The 13574-nt window shown below is 46.0% G+C and overlaps 1 protein-coding gene across 1 annotated transcript in view; it reads left to right on the forward strand.

Moving 5' to 3' along the window:
• The window catches only part of CLNK (cytokine dependent hematopoietic cell linker), a 208208-nt gene that overhangs the window by 80637 nt on the left and 113997 nt on the right, over positions 1-13574 (forward strand). Inside the window, exon 3 of the mRNA XM_039911666.1 lies at positions 5152-5223. The gene's annotated coding sequence lies outside the window, so the exon portion shown is untranslated. The remainder of the gene's footprint in view (positions 1-5151; positions 5224-13574) is intronic.

A 13574-nucleotide genomic window follows, 5' to 3' on the forward strand; every position in this document is an offset into this window, starting at 1 on the left:
TTTAGACAGGGAGCACAGGGCAAAGAGTAGAGATGAGGATGTCATCTGTTGTGATGTGATCTGTGATGTGATCACAGATGTGATGTGATGTGAACATGTGATCTGTTGCCGACTTGTTCATTCCAAGCGCTTAGTACAGTGCTCTGCACATAGTAAGGCGCTCAATAAATACTATTGAATGAATGAATGAATGTCAGCCAGCGGGGAGATGAATCAAAGATAAAGGTCTTCTTGCCTATGAAACAGAGATAGTGCTACAAATAGCAACTGGATTAAGACAACAGCCACAGATACCTCACCGGAGGACAGACTAAATTGATTCTCCATGTTCAAAAGGTAACAAGCCACATGGAGTAACACAATTTTTCCACAACAATGGCCGCAACAGAATCAGCTATGCCATCTGGGACCCTGAAAGGCAATCAGATAATATTGCAAATAAGTAATCGTCTCTTCTTTATATGACTGAACATCAATGCCTAGGGTTAATCTGGGTAATGCTTGTTTTACTTAACAATAAAGTATTCTTTTAGTAGAAAAACGAATAGTACTTAATGAGCCTGTGAGCCCCTTATGGGATGGGGACTGGGTCCAACCCTATTTGCTTGTATCCACAACAGCGCTTAGTACAGTGTCTGGCACGTAGGGAGTGCTTGACAAATACTATTATCATTATAATTATTATTACCAAGTGCTTGAGAGAGTACGATACAATAGGGTGGGTAGATCTAATTAATTCTTGCCCTCGAGGGGTTTGCCTTCTAGTGTAACAACAGTCTGGGAAGTTCAAAAAAGAGAAGAGACAGAGTGTCTGTCTAGAAGGAGTTTGCCCTCTATCTGTGAAGAAGGATGTACAATATTTTCAAATATTTCGGTCGAGAGAAGAGAGTGATTGTAGGGTTGAATTGCTGCTTATATAAAAGTGCTGAGGAAGTGCTGATAGATGAATCAGAGCTAGAGAGAAAACTGTTAAGCTGTCCCTGAGAGAGTTCAACCCACCAAGCTAGCCAATGACACCCCAGTGACAATCTTCTTTTTTCTTTACATCATTTAATCCCATTCAAGGGCTTCTGCTGACTTTCTCAGAGTTTCCAAGTCACTCCTTCTTAAAGGAATATTCTCCTCCACCAGTGTTGAGAAAGAAGAAACTGTGCGAGACGTATCATTCTAGGTAGAACCAGTCTTGCCCCCATTTTTCCTCAGGCCTAAGACTCCCTCCTCCTTCACATCCACAAGTCCACCACCTTTTCCCACCTTCAAGATCACATTTCCACCGAGAGGCCCTCCCGAACTAAGTCCTCTAGTTCCCCTCTCTGTCGTCGCCTCACCATCAACTATGCTTTTTCCCGTGAAGCCCTTAAGCACTTTGATAAATAATAATAATAATAATAATTGTGGTATTTGTTCCCACGTCCTTACTGTGTGCTAGGCACTGTACTAAGCTCCGGGGTGGACACGAGCAAATCGAGTTGGACACAGTCCCTGTCCCACATGGGGCTCACAGTCCCAATCCCCATTTTATGGACGGGGTAACTGAGTCACAGAGAAATGAAGTGACTTGCCCGAGATCACACGGCAGACAAGTGGAAGAGCTGGGATTAGAACCCACAACCTTCTGACTCTTAGGCCCTGTTCTATCCACTCTGCCATGCTACAATATTTATGCAAATATTCGTATGCTTTACTATTTCCCATCTCCCTAATCTATTTTCATGTCTGCCTCCCACTGCAGATTGTAAATTATTTGCGGGAAGGGATCACGTCTATAATAACGTTGGTATTTGTTAAGCGCTTACTATGTGCCGAGCACTGTTCTAAGCGCTGGGGGAGATACAGGGTAATCAGGTCGTCCCACGTGAGGCTCACAATTAATCCCCATTTTACAGATGAGGGAACTGAGGCACAGAGAAGTTAAGTGACCTGCCCACAGTCACACAGCTGACAAGTGGCAGAGCCGGGAGTCGAACTCATGACCTCCGACTCCGAAGCCCAGGCTCTTTTCCACTACCAACTCGGTTGTCTTGTACATTCCCAAGTGCTTAGTAAGCGCCCAGTAAATACTACTGACTGATTGAGTGTACTGCCAGAGGGGCCCAGAATCAATCAGTCGGTCAGTCAGCGTGGGACTCGTGAACCTGGGAGTCAGAGGATCGGGGTTCTAATCCTGGCTCTGCCACTTGTCTGCTGTGTGACTTGGGGCAGATCATTTCACTTCTCTGGGCCTCAGTTACCCCATCTGTAAAATGGGGATTAAGGCTGTGAGCCCCATGTGGGACACGGACTGCCTGATTATCTTTTATCTACCCCAGAATTTACTATAGTGCCTGGAACATAAGTGATTAACAAATATCATTTTTTAAAAAATCAATTGGTGGTACTTACTGAGTGTCTAGTGTGTGCAGAGCACTGTACTAAGCACTTAGAGAGTCCAGAAAAATGGGCATGATCCCTACCCTCTAGGATCTTAAATTTCAGTGCATTGGAACGGACCCAGGAACTTCCCCATTGCAGTGAAACTGCGCGACTGAAGGGAAGCAGAGAAGCAACGTGACTTAGTGGAAAAAGCCCGGGCTTGGGAGTCAGAGGATGTGGGTTCTTACCCTGGCTCTACCACTTGTCTTCTGTGTGACCTTGGGCAAGTCACTTCACTTCTCTGTGCCTCAATTACCTCATCTGTAAAATGGGGATGAAGACTGTGAGCCTCACATGGGACAACCTAATTACCTTTGATCTACTCCGGCTCTTAGCACAGTGCTTGGTACATAGTTAATGCTTAACAAATGTCATCGTACAGGGAAGCAGCGTGGCTCAGTGGAAAGAGCCTGGGCTTCGGAGTCAGAGGTCATGGGTTCGACTCCTGGCTCTGCCACTAATAATAATAATGTTGGTATTTGTTAAGCACTTACTATGTGCAGAGCACTGTTCTGAGCGCTGGGGGAGATACAGGGGAATCGGGTCGTCCCACGTGAGGCTCACAGTTAATCCCCATTTGACAGATGAGGTAACTGAGGCACAGAGAAGTTAAGTGACCTGCCCACAGTCACACAGCTGACGAGTGGCAGAGCCGGGAGTCGAACTCATGACCTCTGACTCCGAAGCCCGGGCTCTTTTCCACTGAGCCACGTTGCTTCCCGCTAGTCAGCTGGGGTGTTTTTTTTAAATAACTAAGGAGCTATTCATTTTTCAAAGTAGTTATTGATAAGAATTGTTACTTATTCATTCATTCAATAGTATTTACTGAGTGCTTACTATGTGCGGGGCACCGTACTAAGTGCTTGGACTGTACAGTTCACTTACAGAGATTGTCATACGAATTAAAGACTAAATTAAATTCTCTCACTTCAGATATGGACTACTGATCACAAGGGCCAAAAGAAAACATAGCAGTTAGATCAGCTTTGAAGCAATCAGCTTGCCCCCTCCTACCTCACCTCACAACTCTCCTACTACAGCCCAGCCCCCACACTTCACTCCCCTAATTCAATAGTATTTATTTATTTATTCAGTAGCATTTATTGAGCGCTTACTATGTGCAGAGCACTGGACTAGGCGCTTGGAATGAACAAGTCGGCAACAGATAGAGACGGTCCCTGCCGTTGGACGGGCTCACGGTCTGATCGGGGGAGACGGACGAGAACGACGGCAAGAAAGTTGATTGCCATTGCCTAATCGCCCATTGTCAACCGTCTCACTGTACCTTGATCTCGTCTATCTTTCTGCAGATTTCTCTCCCACGTCCTGCTTCCATCTGGAATGGCCTCCCTCCTCATAATAATAATAATAATAATAATAATGTGGGTATTTGTTAAGCGCTTACTACGTGCAGAGCACTGTTCTAAGCGCTGGGGTAGATACAGGGTAATCAGGCTGTCCCACGTGAGGACAATTATTCTCCCCTTCTTCTGTGTCCTATTGAAGGCCCGTCTCCTCCAAGAGGCCTTCCCTGCCTAAGCCCTCCTTTCCTCTTCTCCCACTCCCTTCTGCCTCACCCTTTGCATAACGGATAGAGCACCAGCCCGGGAGTCAGAAGGTCATGGGTTCTAATCCCAGCTCTCCTACTTGTCTTCTGGGTGGCCTTGGGCAGGCCACCTCACTTCTCTGGGCCTCAGTCACCTCATCTGTAAAATGGGGATTAAGACTGTGAGCCCCATGCGGGCCAGAGACTGTGTCCAACACGATTTGCTTGTATCCTCCCCAGCACTTAGTGCAGTCCCTGACACATGGTAAGCGTTTAACAAATACCACAATTATTATTATTATTATTATTATTATCATCATTCATCACCGCCCCCCCCCCGCAATCCCCACAGCACCTAGGTCTATATCTGTAATTGTTTTATTTCTACTGATGCCTGCCTCGCCCTCTAGACTATAAGCGTGTTATGGGCAGAGAATGTGTCTGTTATATTTTACTCTCCCAAGTGCTTAGGTTGGTTTTCAGCGCACAGTGAGTTCTCAATAAATTCAGTTGTCTATCTGACTGAGTCTGTCTCCCCCGATTAATAATAATGTTGGTATTTGTTAAGCGCTTACTATGTGCAGAGCACTGTTCTGAGCGCTGGGGGAGATACAGGGGAATCGGGTCGTCCCACGTGAGGCTCACAGTTAATCCCCATTTGACAGATGAGGTAACTGAGGCCCAGAGAAGTGAAGTGACTTGCCCACGGTCACACAGCTGACAAGTGGCAGAGCTGGGATTCGAACTCATGACCTCTGACTCCCAAGCCCCGGCTCCTTCCACTGAGCCACGCTGCTTCTCTAGACTCTAGTCTAATCTAGACTGATTAGACCGTGAGCCCGTCAGAGGGCAGTGACTGTCTCTATCTGTTACCGATTTGTCCATTCCAAGTGCTTAGTACAGTGCTCGGCACATAGTAAGCGCTCAATAAATACTATTGAACGAATGACTGAATGAATAATCTCCTTGAACTCAGGGATCCTTCCTACCAACTCTATTATATTATACTCTCTCCTGTACTTAGTAGAGTGCTCTGCACACCCTGAGTCCTCAAAAACATCGCTGATTGATTGATTGTCTAAATTTGAATGATTAATTCTTTAAATCAGGCTGGCTCAGATTGGGAATCAACTCCTGAAGTCTTATTCAACTACTGATATTTGTTGAACAGAATATGTTCTCTGTCTCTGCAGGGGCAACTTGAATTCAACCAAAGAAAGACACCTTTTTTTGAAGAACAAGAAGTTGAGCCTGCCAAAAATCAGGTGGGAAAAAATATTCATTTATAAAAAACTTTCGAGGAATGGGACTCAAAGTCCAGAACCTGGGTCCCACAGATCCCGGCCACTCAGAGACCGGGAGAAGTCTGGGTTGGAAGAGGCCAGTTTGGGAGCACTTCCAATAACAGGGTCCATATCTAATTCTCTCAATCATATTTACTGAGGGCTTAACACCGTGCTAGATGCTAGGGACAAATCAATCTCCTCATGGCTCTACGCACAGTAAACTCTCAGTAAATACTATTATTGCTACAGAGAAATAATACGTGGCTCAGTGGAAAGAGCACGGGCCGGGGAGTCAGAGGTCATGGGTTCAAATCCCCGTTCGGCCGCTTGCCAGCTGTGTGACTTTGGGCAAGTCACTTAACTTCTCTGTGCCTCAGTTACCACAGCTGGAAAATGGGGATGAACACTGTGAGCCCCACAGGGGACAACCTTGCAGCCTCCTCAGCGCTTAGAACAGCGCTTTGCACATAGTAAGCGCTTAGCAAATGCCATAATTATTATGATTATTACTACTACTAGAGGCCAGAGCACTGGGGAAAGGCCAAACAGACACACTGACCTTTCACAGAGCTGGAGTGAATTGTTTTCCTCCTCACGGCTACGGCAGAGAAGACCAAAGCCAAGGGGGAACCGAGAAGGAGTAGGAAGAATGAATCCATAAAAGCGGAAAGCAGGATAATCAATAGTCATTCAGTGATATTTATTAAGCGCTTACTGTAGGCAGAGCAGTCGGGACTGTATTGTATCAGATTACAGCATGGCGTAGTGGATAGAGCACGGGCCCGAGAGTCGGAAGGTCATGGATTCTAGTCCCGGCTCCGCCACTTGTCTGCTGTGTGACGTTGGGCAAGGCACTTGACTTCTCTGGGCCTCAGTTATCTCCTCTGTGAAATGGGGATTGACAACCTGATTTGCTTGTAACCACCCCAGTGCTTAGAACAGTGCCTGGCGCGCAGTAAGCATTTAACAAATACCATTCATTCATTCGGTCGTATTCATTGAGTACTTACTGTGTGCAGAGCACTGTACTAAACGCTTGGAAAGTACAATTCAGCAACAGATAACCACAGTTATTATTATTGGTAGTGGTAGTAATGCAATCCAACAGAGTTAGATGTTTTAATGAGATGTTCTTCCCCTCGATTCTATTTATTGCCATTTTCCTTGTCCGTCCGCCTCCGCCGATTAGACCGTGAGCCCGTCAGAGGGCGGGGACCGTCTCTATCTGTTACCGATTTGTACATTCCAAGCGCTTAGTACCGTGCTCTGCACATAGTAAGCGCTCAATAAATACTATTGAATGAATGAACCCTGCCCACAAGAAGCTGACAGTCTACAGGGGAAACAGACATTAAAATAGATTAGGGATAGAGGAAATAATAATAATTACGGCACTCGTTAAGTGCTTCCTATGTACCAGGCACTAAGCGCTGGGGTGGATACAAGCAAACCGGGTTGGACAGGGTCCCTGTCCCCCACGGGGCTCACAGTTTCAATGCCCATTTTACAGATGAGGTAACTGAGGGCCAGAGAAGCGAAGTGACTTGGCTAAGTACTATGGGCTGGGGTGAGTAACAGACAGCGGGGCTCAGTGGAAAGAGCCCGGGCTTGGGAGTCAGAGGTCATGGGTTCGAATACCGGCTCCGCCACTTGTCAGCTGGGTGACTGTGGGCAAGTCAATTAACTTCTCTGGGCCTAAGTTCCCTCATCCGTAAAATGGGGATTGACTGTGAGCCTCACGTGGGACAACTTGATTACCCTGTATCTACCTCAGCGCTTAGAACAGTGCTCTGCACCTAGTAAGCGCTTAACAAATACCAGCATTATTATTATTATTATCATTAAGGGGTACATGAGAAAGTGCACCGCTAATGGTGAGGGGATGACGAATAGGGGAAATAAAAAGGCTGAATCCGGGAAGGCCTCTTGGAGGAAAAGTGATTCTAGGAGGGTTTTGAAGATGGGTAGAGTGATGGAGCGTCAGATCTAAAGTGGGAGGGAATTCTAGGCCCGAGGGAGAATGTGGGCAAGAGGTCGGTGGGGAGATGCACGAGATGGAGGTACTGAGAGCTGGTTGGTGTTAGAGGAGAGGAGTGTGTGGGTGGGGATGTGGGTGTGAGAAGCAGCGTGGCTCAGTGGAAAGAGCCCGGGCTTTGGAGTCAGAGGTCATGGGTTCGAATCCCTACTCTGCCACTTGTCAGCTGTGTGACTTGGGGCAAGCCGCTTAACTTCTCGGTGCCTCAGTTACCTCATCTGTAAAATGGGGATGAAGACTGTGAGCCCCACGTGGGACAACCTGATTCCCCCGTGTCTACCCCAGCGCTTAGAACAGTGATCTGCACATAGTAAGCGCTTAACAAATACCAACATTAACATTATTATTAGGGATGGAGTAAGCGTTCGGCAATTCTAGGTCAGAGAAGGAGAGTTGATTAAGTGCCTTAAATCTGATGCTACAGAGATTCTGTTTGGTGGGCTGGTGGATGGACAACCATCTGAAGCTTTTGAAGAGTGTGGAGATACGAACCCGGGAAGCAGCGTGGTCTAGTGGATAGAACATGGCCCCGGGAGTCAGAAGGACCTGAGTTCTAATCCCGGCTCCACCACCTGCCTGCTGTGTGACCTCGGGCAAGTCGCTTAACTTCCCTGTACCTCAATCACCTCCAGGAGAGTACAGTACAATAAATGAGCAGCCCCGTTCCCCGTCCGTAACGAACTTACAGTCTAGAGTGGGAGACCGCCATTAATATGAATAGATAAGAAATTCATAATATGTAATTTAAAGAGAAGTGCCATACTAAGCGTTGGGGAAGATACAAATTATTCAGGTTCCACGAGCAGCTCAGCGTCTAAGTAGGAGGGAGAACGCGTTATTGATCCCCCATTTTGAAGATGAGGGAGCTGAGGCACAGAGAAGGAAAGTGACTTGTCCAAGGTCACACAGCAGACACCTGGCGGCGCAGAGACTAGAACCCAGGTCCTTCGGCCTCCTAGGGCCGTGCTCTAGCCACTAGGCTACACGGCTTCCTCCTAAGTGAAGCGGCCCTTAGAGGAGCGAAGTAGTTGGGCGGTGGCGAGAGAGAAGCAGGGAGAGAGTGGACTTAAAGCCGACCGCCCTGAACAACTGCTGTCTCTCTGCAGAGGCCTCTGCCTTAGCCCGTGAAGCAACGAGAGTAGCTGGGGATGTTTGAGTGATTTTCTAGAGTTAATTATGTATATAAAGAATTGTGACTGTGCTCAGGAATGTATTTAATGTGAACATTAAGTACATTTAAATTTAAATAATGATTTTCCGTCAGCTCCTCTCATTATTACACAATGAATATAAATGGGCTATAAAATGGATTAGAACCATTCCTTCAAATTTGGGTAGTACAAACAATTACCGTCGAAGTGATATTTACAATTAAGTAAATACAACTAGAAGTACTTGCTTTCTCCCAATAAATTAGTTTTGGATGTGTCATAGCGTGCTCTAGAGATATTAAAAAGAGCAACAGATGAGGGTATAGCAATCTGTTACAAATCATTTATAAATCAGAATTTTCTTTGGAAAATGCATATACACACAAATCACTCTGCTGGTGCATATTTTATAATGAGAGGTGCTATGCAAATACAAAGTATTACTGGGGATTTAGGCAAACAACAGAAATTTCTACGAAATGCATATTTTGGGCTGTTACTTGAATAGCTGGTATATTTTGGATTCACATCTCGGCCCAGATAGCAAATGTGCAAACCTGGATCATTCCACCATACAAGGGGATCGTTCTGCTCTGGTCACGTTTGCTGTCGTCTACTGTGTGACCTCGGGCAAGTCACTGATCTTCTCCATACCTCAGTTACCTCATCTGTAAAATGGGGATTGAGACTGTGAGCCCCGTGTGGGACAGGGACTGTGTCCAACCCAACTAGCTTGAATCTACCCCACTGCTTAGAACAATGCCTGGCACACAGTAAGCGCTTAACTAACACCATCATTACATGTTGGTGTTAATGATAATAATAATTATGGTATTTGTTAAGCGCTTACTGTGCAGAGCACTGTTCTAAGTGCTGGTGTAGATACAGGGTAATCAGATTGTCCCATGTGAGGCTCACATTTTTTAATCCCCATTTTTACAGATGAGGTAACTGACACACAGAGAAGTTAAGTGACTTGCCCAAAGTCACACAGCTGACAAGTGATGGAACTGGGATTAGAACCCACGACCTCTGACTCCCAAGCCCGTGCTCTTTCCACTAAACCACGCTGCTTCTCTAAGCACGAATATCAACCAGAGAATATCTCCTGTTTTACAGTGAAAACCAATGGTCCCCTCTCCACCGGATTCTTATTTCTTTGCAGGGTCCTCATCAATCAATCAATCAATCAATCAATCGATGGTATTTATTGAGCACTTATTGGGTGCAGAACCCTGTACTACAGAGATCGACACAAGTACCATGATCATTATTATTTTTGCTAGCCCTTGGGAGAGTACAATACAGCAGAATTAGCAGACCCGCTCCCTGCCCATAACCACCTCTTTCTGCCATGAAGTAAGAGAGAGAGATGAGATTCTGGGATAAACTTCTCTCACCTCCTCCGAAAAATATATATATACTACACAAATTGCAGTTGGTGTCACGGGCCCCCGTATCTTCATTTCTGAAAATGAAGCAGTGGGAGAGTTACACTGAACCCAGAAATCGACTACATTTTCCCCAAATTCCTCTATTTTTTGAAAAGTATTTGTCAAGGCCTGCTCTGTGCCGAACACCGTGCTGAGCGCTGGAGTAGATACACCGCAATCAGACCGATCAATCCATCGATCGGTGGTATTTATTGAGCGCTTACTGTGTGCAGAGCACTGTAAAAAGTAGTTGGGGGAGTACAATGTAACAGAATTGGTAGCCACGTCCATTACCCTCAAGGAGCTTCCAGTCTAGAAGGGAATAGTCTAGATCAGCTAGTCTCTATCTCACATGGGGCACTCAGTTTCAGAAGAAAGCCCCAGCGCTTAGAACAGTGCTCTGCACATAGTAAGCGCTTAACAAATACCAACATTATTATTATTAAGGAGAACGGGTATTATAATCCCTTTTTACAGATGAGGAAACTGAGGCCCAGAGAAGTAAGGTGACCTGCCCTAGAGCACAGAGCACCCAAAAGAACCCAGATTTCCTGACTTCCCATGCTCTACTCCACTGGACCGAGCCATTTCTCTATAAATCTATAATTCCCAACACCTCTGCAATTCTCCACAGTTATTAAAGTCATGGATTTCCCAGGTCTTGATCAGAGACGTCGGAATCGCTTCCAGGTTGGTTTGGTCTTTTGTCTTCTGCATTTGTGGCTTAGTTTCTGAAGCATCAGATTTTCAGGAATGAATCCGCTTGGCAGCCAAGATCATTTTTAGCTCCGGGACGTTCAATGTGCGGTGGAATTGAAGCAAGCCGGAGTCTTCTTGTCCTCTTAAGAGAGAAGCGAAAAGGCAGCGAGAGTCCTTCAGGGGTGAGAATGAGAAGAAGGAGCCGAGTTAACTTAGGCCCGGAGTGGAATATCAGCATATCAGTCCAGACCTGGAGCAGAATAATAATTATGGCTCTTGTTAAGCGCTTACTATGTGCCAAGCCCTGTTCTAAGCACTGAAGAAAGGTGAGGGAATCTCGGCTGACCGTAGATCGACCTGTAAGTGATTCTTACTGAGCACCTACTCTACGCGGAGCACTGAGCAGGGAACAAGGGAGAATTTAATGGGGGAGAAAGACAAAGCCCTGGCCCACAAACTGCTTTGGCAAATTGAACTGGGAGACAGGCACGAAATGAAATAGTTAGGAGGGAAAAGATACGGGAAAGATGGGTAAGTGAATAACGAAGTGTTTAAAGAGAAGAGTTCAAAAATCAATATGGACATAAGTGCGACGGGCAGCTGTAAATACACAAGTGTGGAGCTGGGAGGATGTGACCTTGGGAGAAGAAAATTAAACAGGGAATTGACTCGTGGAATGAAGGGCAGAGGGGTTTGAAGCAATACGGCATAGAGCCCAGGCCTGGGAGTCAGAAGGTTGTGGGTTCTAATCCCACTTCCACCACTTGTCTGCTGCATGACCTTGGACAAATCACTTCACCTCTCTGTGCCTCAGTTACCTCATCTGTAAAATGAGGACTGAGACTGGGAACCCCACGTGGGACAGGAACGTAGTAAGCACTTAACCAAAATCATAAAAACAGTCATCTGCACACAGTAAGTGCTCAATAAATACTATTGAATAAGACTAATAATCATTTTTATTATCATTATTAACTAGACTGTAAGTTCATTATGGGCAAGGAAACTGCCTCCTATTTTTTTGTGTGTTGCACTCTCCCAAGTGCTTAGTAGGGTGCTCTGCACATAGTAAGTGCTCAATAAAAACCACTGAGTGATTGACTGATTCTCAGAGAGAAAGTGGATGGCTTAGAGACTGACTGAAAAATGAAACATTCTGTAAGGGCCTTGAAGCAAAGCCAGGAGGGAAGGAAGGGAGAAAAGAGGCAGGAAGGAAGCCAGCTTAGAAAGTATGGATTCAGGGAAACATTCTACTGCAGCACGGGAGAGAGTCGAGCGCAGAGACCCAAGTTTACTAGGTGGAAGGAGGCAGTGGTAAACCAGCGTGGCTCAGTGGAAAGAGCATGGGCTTTGGAGTCGGAGGTCATGAGTTCGAATCCCAGCTCTGCCACTTAGCTGTGTGACTGTGGGCAAGTCACTTCACTTCTCTGTGCCTCAGTTCCCTCATCTGTAAAATGGGGATTAAGACTGTGAGCCCCACGTGGGACTACCTCATTCCCCCGTGTCTACCCCAGCGCTTAAAACAGTGCTCTGCACATAGTAAGCGCTTAACAAATACCAGCATTATTATTATTATTATTATTAAACCAATTGCAGATTTTTACCAAGAAAACTCAATGGATCCACTACCAGAACGATGGCAGATGGCAAGTGGGGCCTTCTGGGAGGGATGTGTTCGTGGAGTCTCTATGGGTCAGAGAAAACTTGACAGCATAAGACAAGACAAACATATTACTACTATTTCTACTACTGGATAGAGCACGGGCCTGGCCATCAGAAGGTCACGGGTTCTAGAAGCAGCATGGCTCAGTGGAAAGAGCCCGGGCTTGGGAGTCAGAGGTCACGGGTTCTAATGCCGACTCCACCGTTTGTCAGCTGTGTGACTTTGGGCAAGTCACTTCACTTCTCGGTGCCTCAGTTCCCTCATCTGTAAAATGGGGATGAAGACTGTGATTACAACCCGATTACGTTGTATCTACCCCAGTGCTTAGAACAATGCTCCGCACATAGTAAACGCTTAACAAATACCAACATTATTAATCCCTGTTCCGCCACTTCTCATTCATTCTTTCATACAATCGTATTTATGGAGTGTTTACTGCGTGCAAAGCTTTTTACTAAGCGCCAGAGTGGATACGAGATAATCAGGTCCCACATGGCCCGTAGGAGGAAGAGCAGGTATTGAATTCCCATTTTGCTGATGAGGGAACTGAGGCACAGAGTAGGTAAGTGACTTGCTCAAGGATGCAAAGCTGGTCCATATGGAGACAAAGGAAATGAAGTAGTCTCTCTAACATATCCCAATTGTATCCCCTTCATAATCAAGCAGATCATTTAGAAAACTGGTGAAAAAGAATACTACATCATTCCCCCTAAGCAGCCCACTTGCCTGGCCTAGTGGATAGAGCAGAGGCCTGGCAGACAGAAGGACCTGGATTCTGATCCCAGGTCTGTCACTTGTCTGCTGTTTGACCTTGGACAAGTCACTTAACACCTCTGTGCCTCAGTTACCTCATTAGAAAAATGGGGATTAAGACCGCGGAGCCGGGCGGGGGGTGCGTATGTCGCATCGTTTCGAGGTACTCTCTCAAGCACTTAGTACAGCGCTCTGCACACAGTAAGTGTTCAATAAATATGATTGATTGACAGGGACTTTGGCTAACCTGATTCGTTGCTTTGTATCCACCCCAGAGTTTGATACAGTTCCTGACAAATAGTAAGCGCTTAACAATTACCACTATTAGTGTAAGTCTCCAGCCCAATCAATGGCATTTCCTGAGCACTTACTCTGTGCAGAGCATTGTTCTAAGCACTTGGGGTTTGGTCCCTCCCCTCAAGGAGCTTAGAGTGTAGGAGAGCTTCCACTACTGTACAGTTGCACAGAGAGGAAGGAAGCCACATTTTCTGCTAGATGTAGGGGGTCCGGCCTCTCAAACCCATTCATTCATTCAGTCGTGTTTATTGAGCGCTTACTTTGTGCAGAGCACTGTACTAAGCACTTGGAAAGTACAA

Source organism: Ornithorhynchus anatinus, chromosome 4, assembly GCF_004115215.2.
Source record: "Ornithorhynchus anatinus isolate Pmale09 chromosome 4, mOrnAna1.pri.v4, whole genome shotgun sequence".
NCBI classification, from domain to species: Eukaryota; Metazoa; Chordata; class Mammalia; order Monotremata; family Ornithorhynchidae; genus Ornithorhynchus; species Ornithorhynchus anatinus.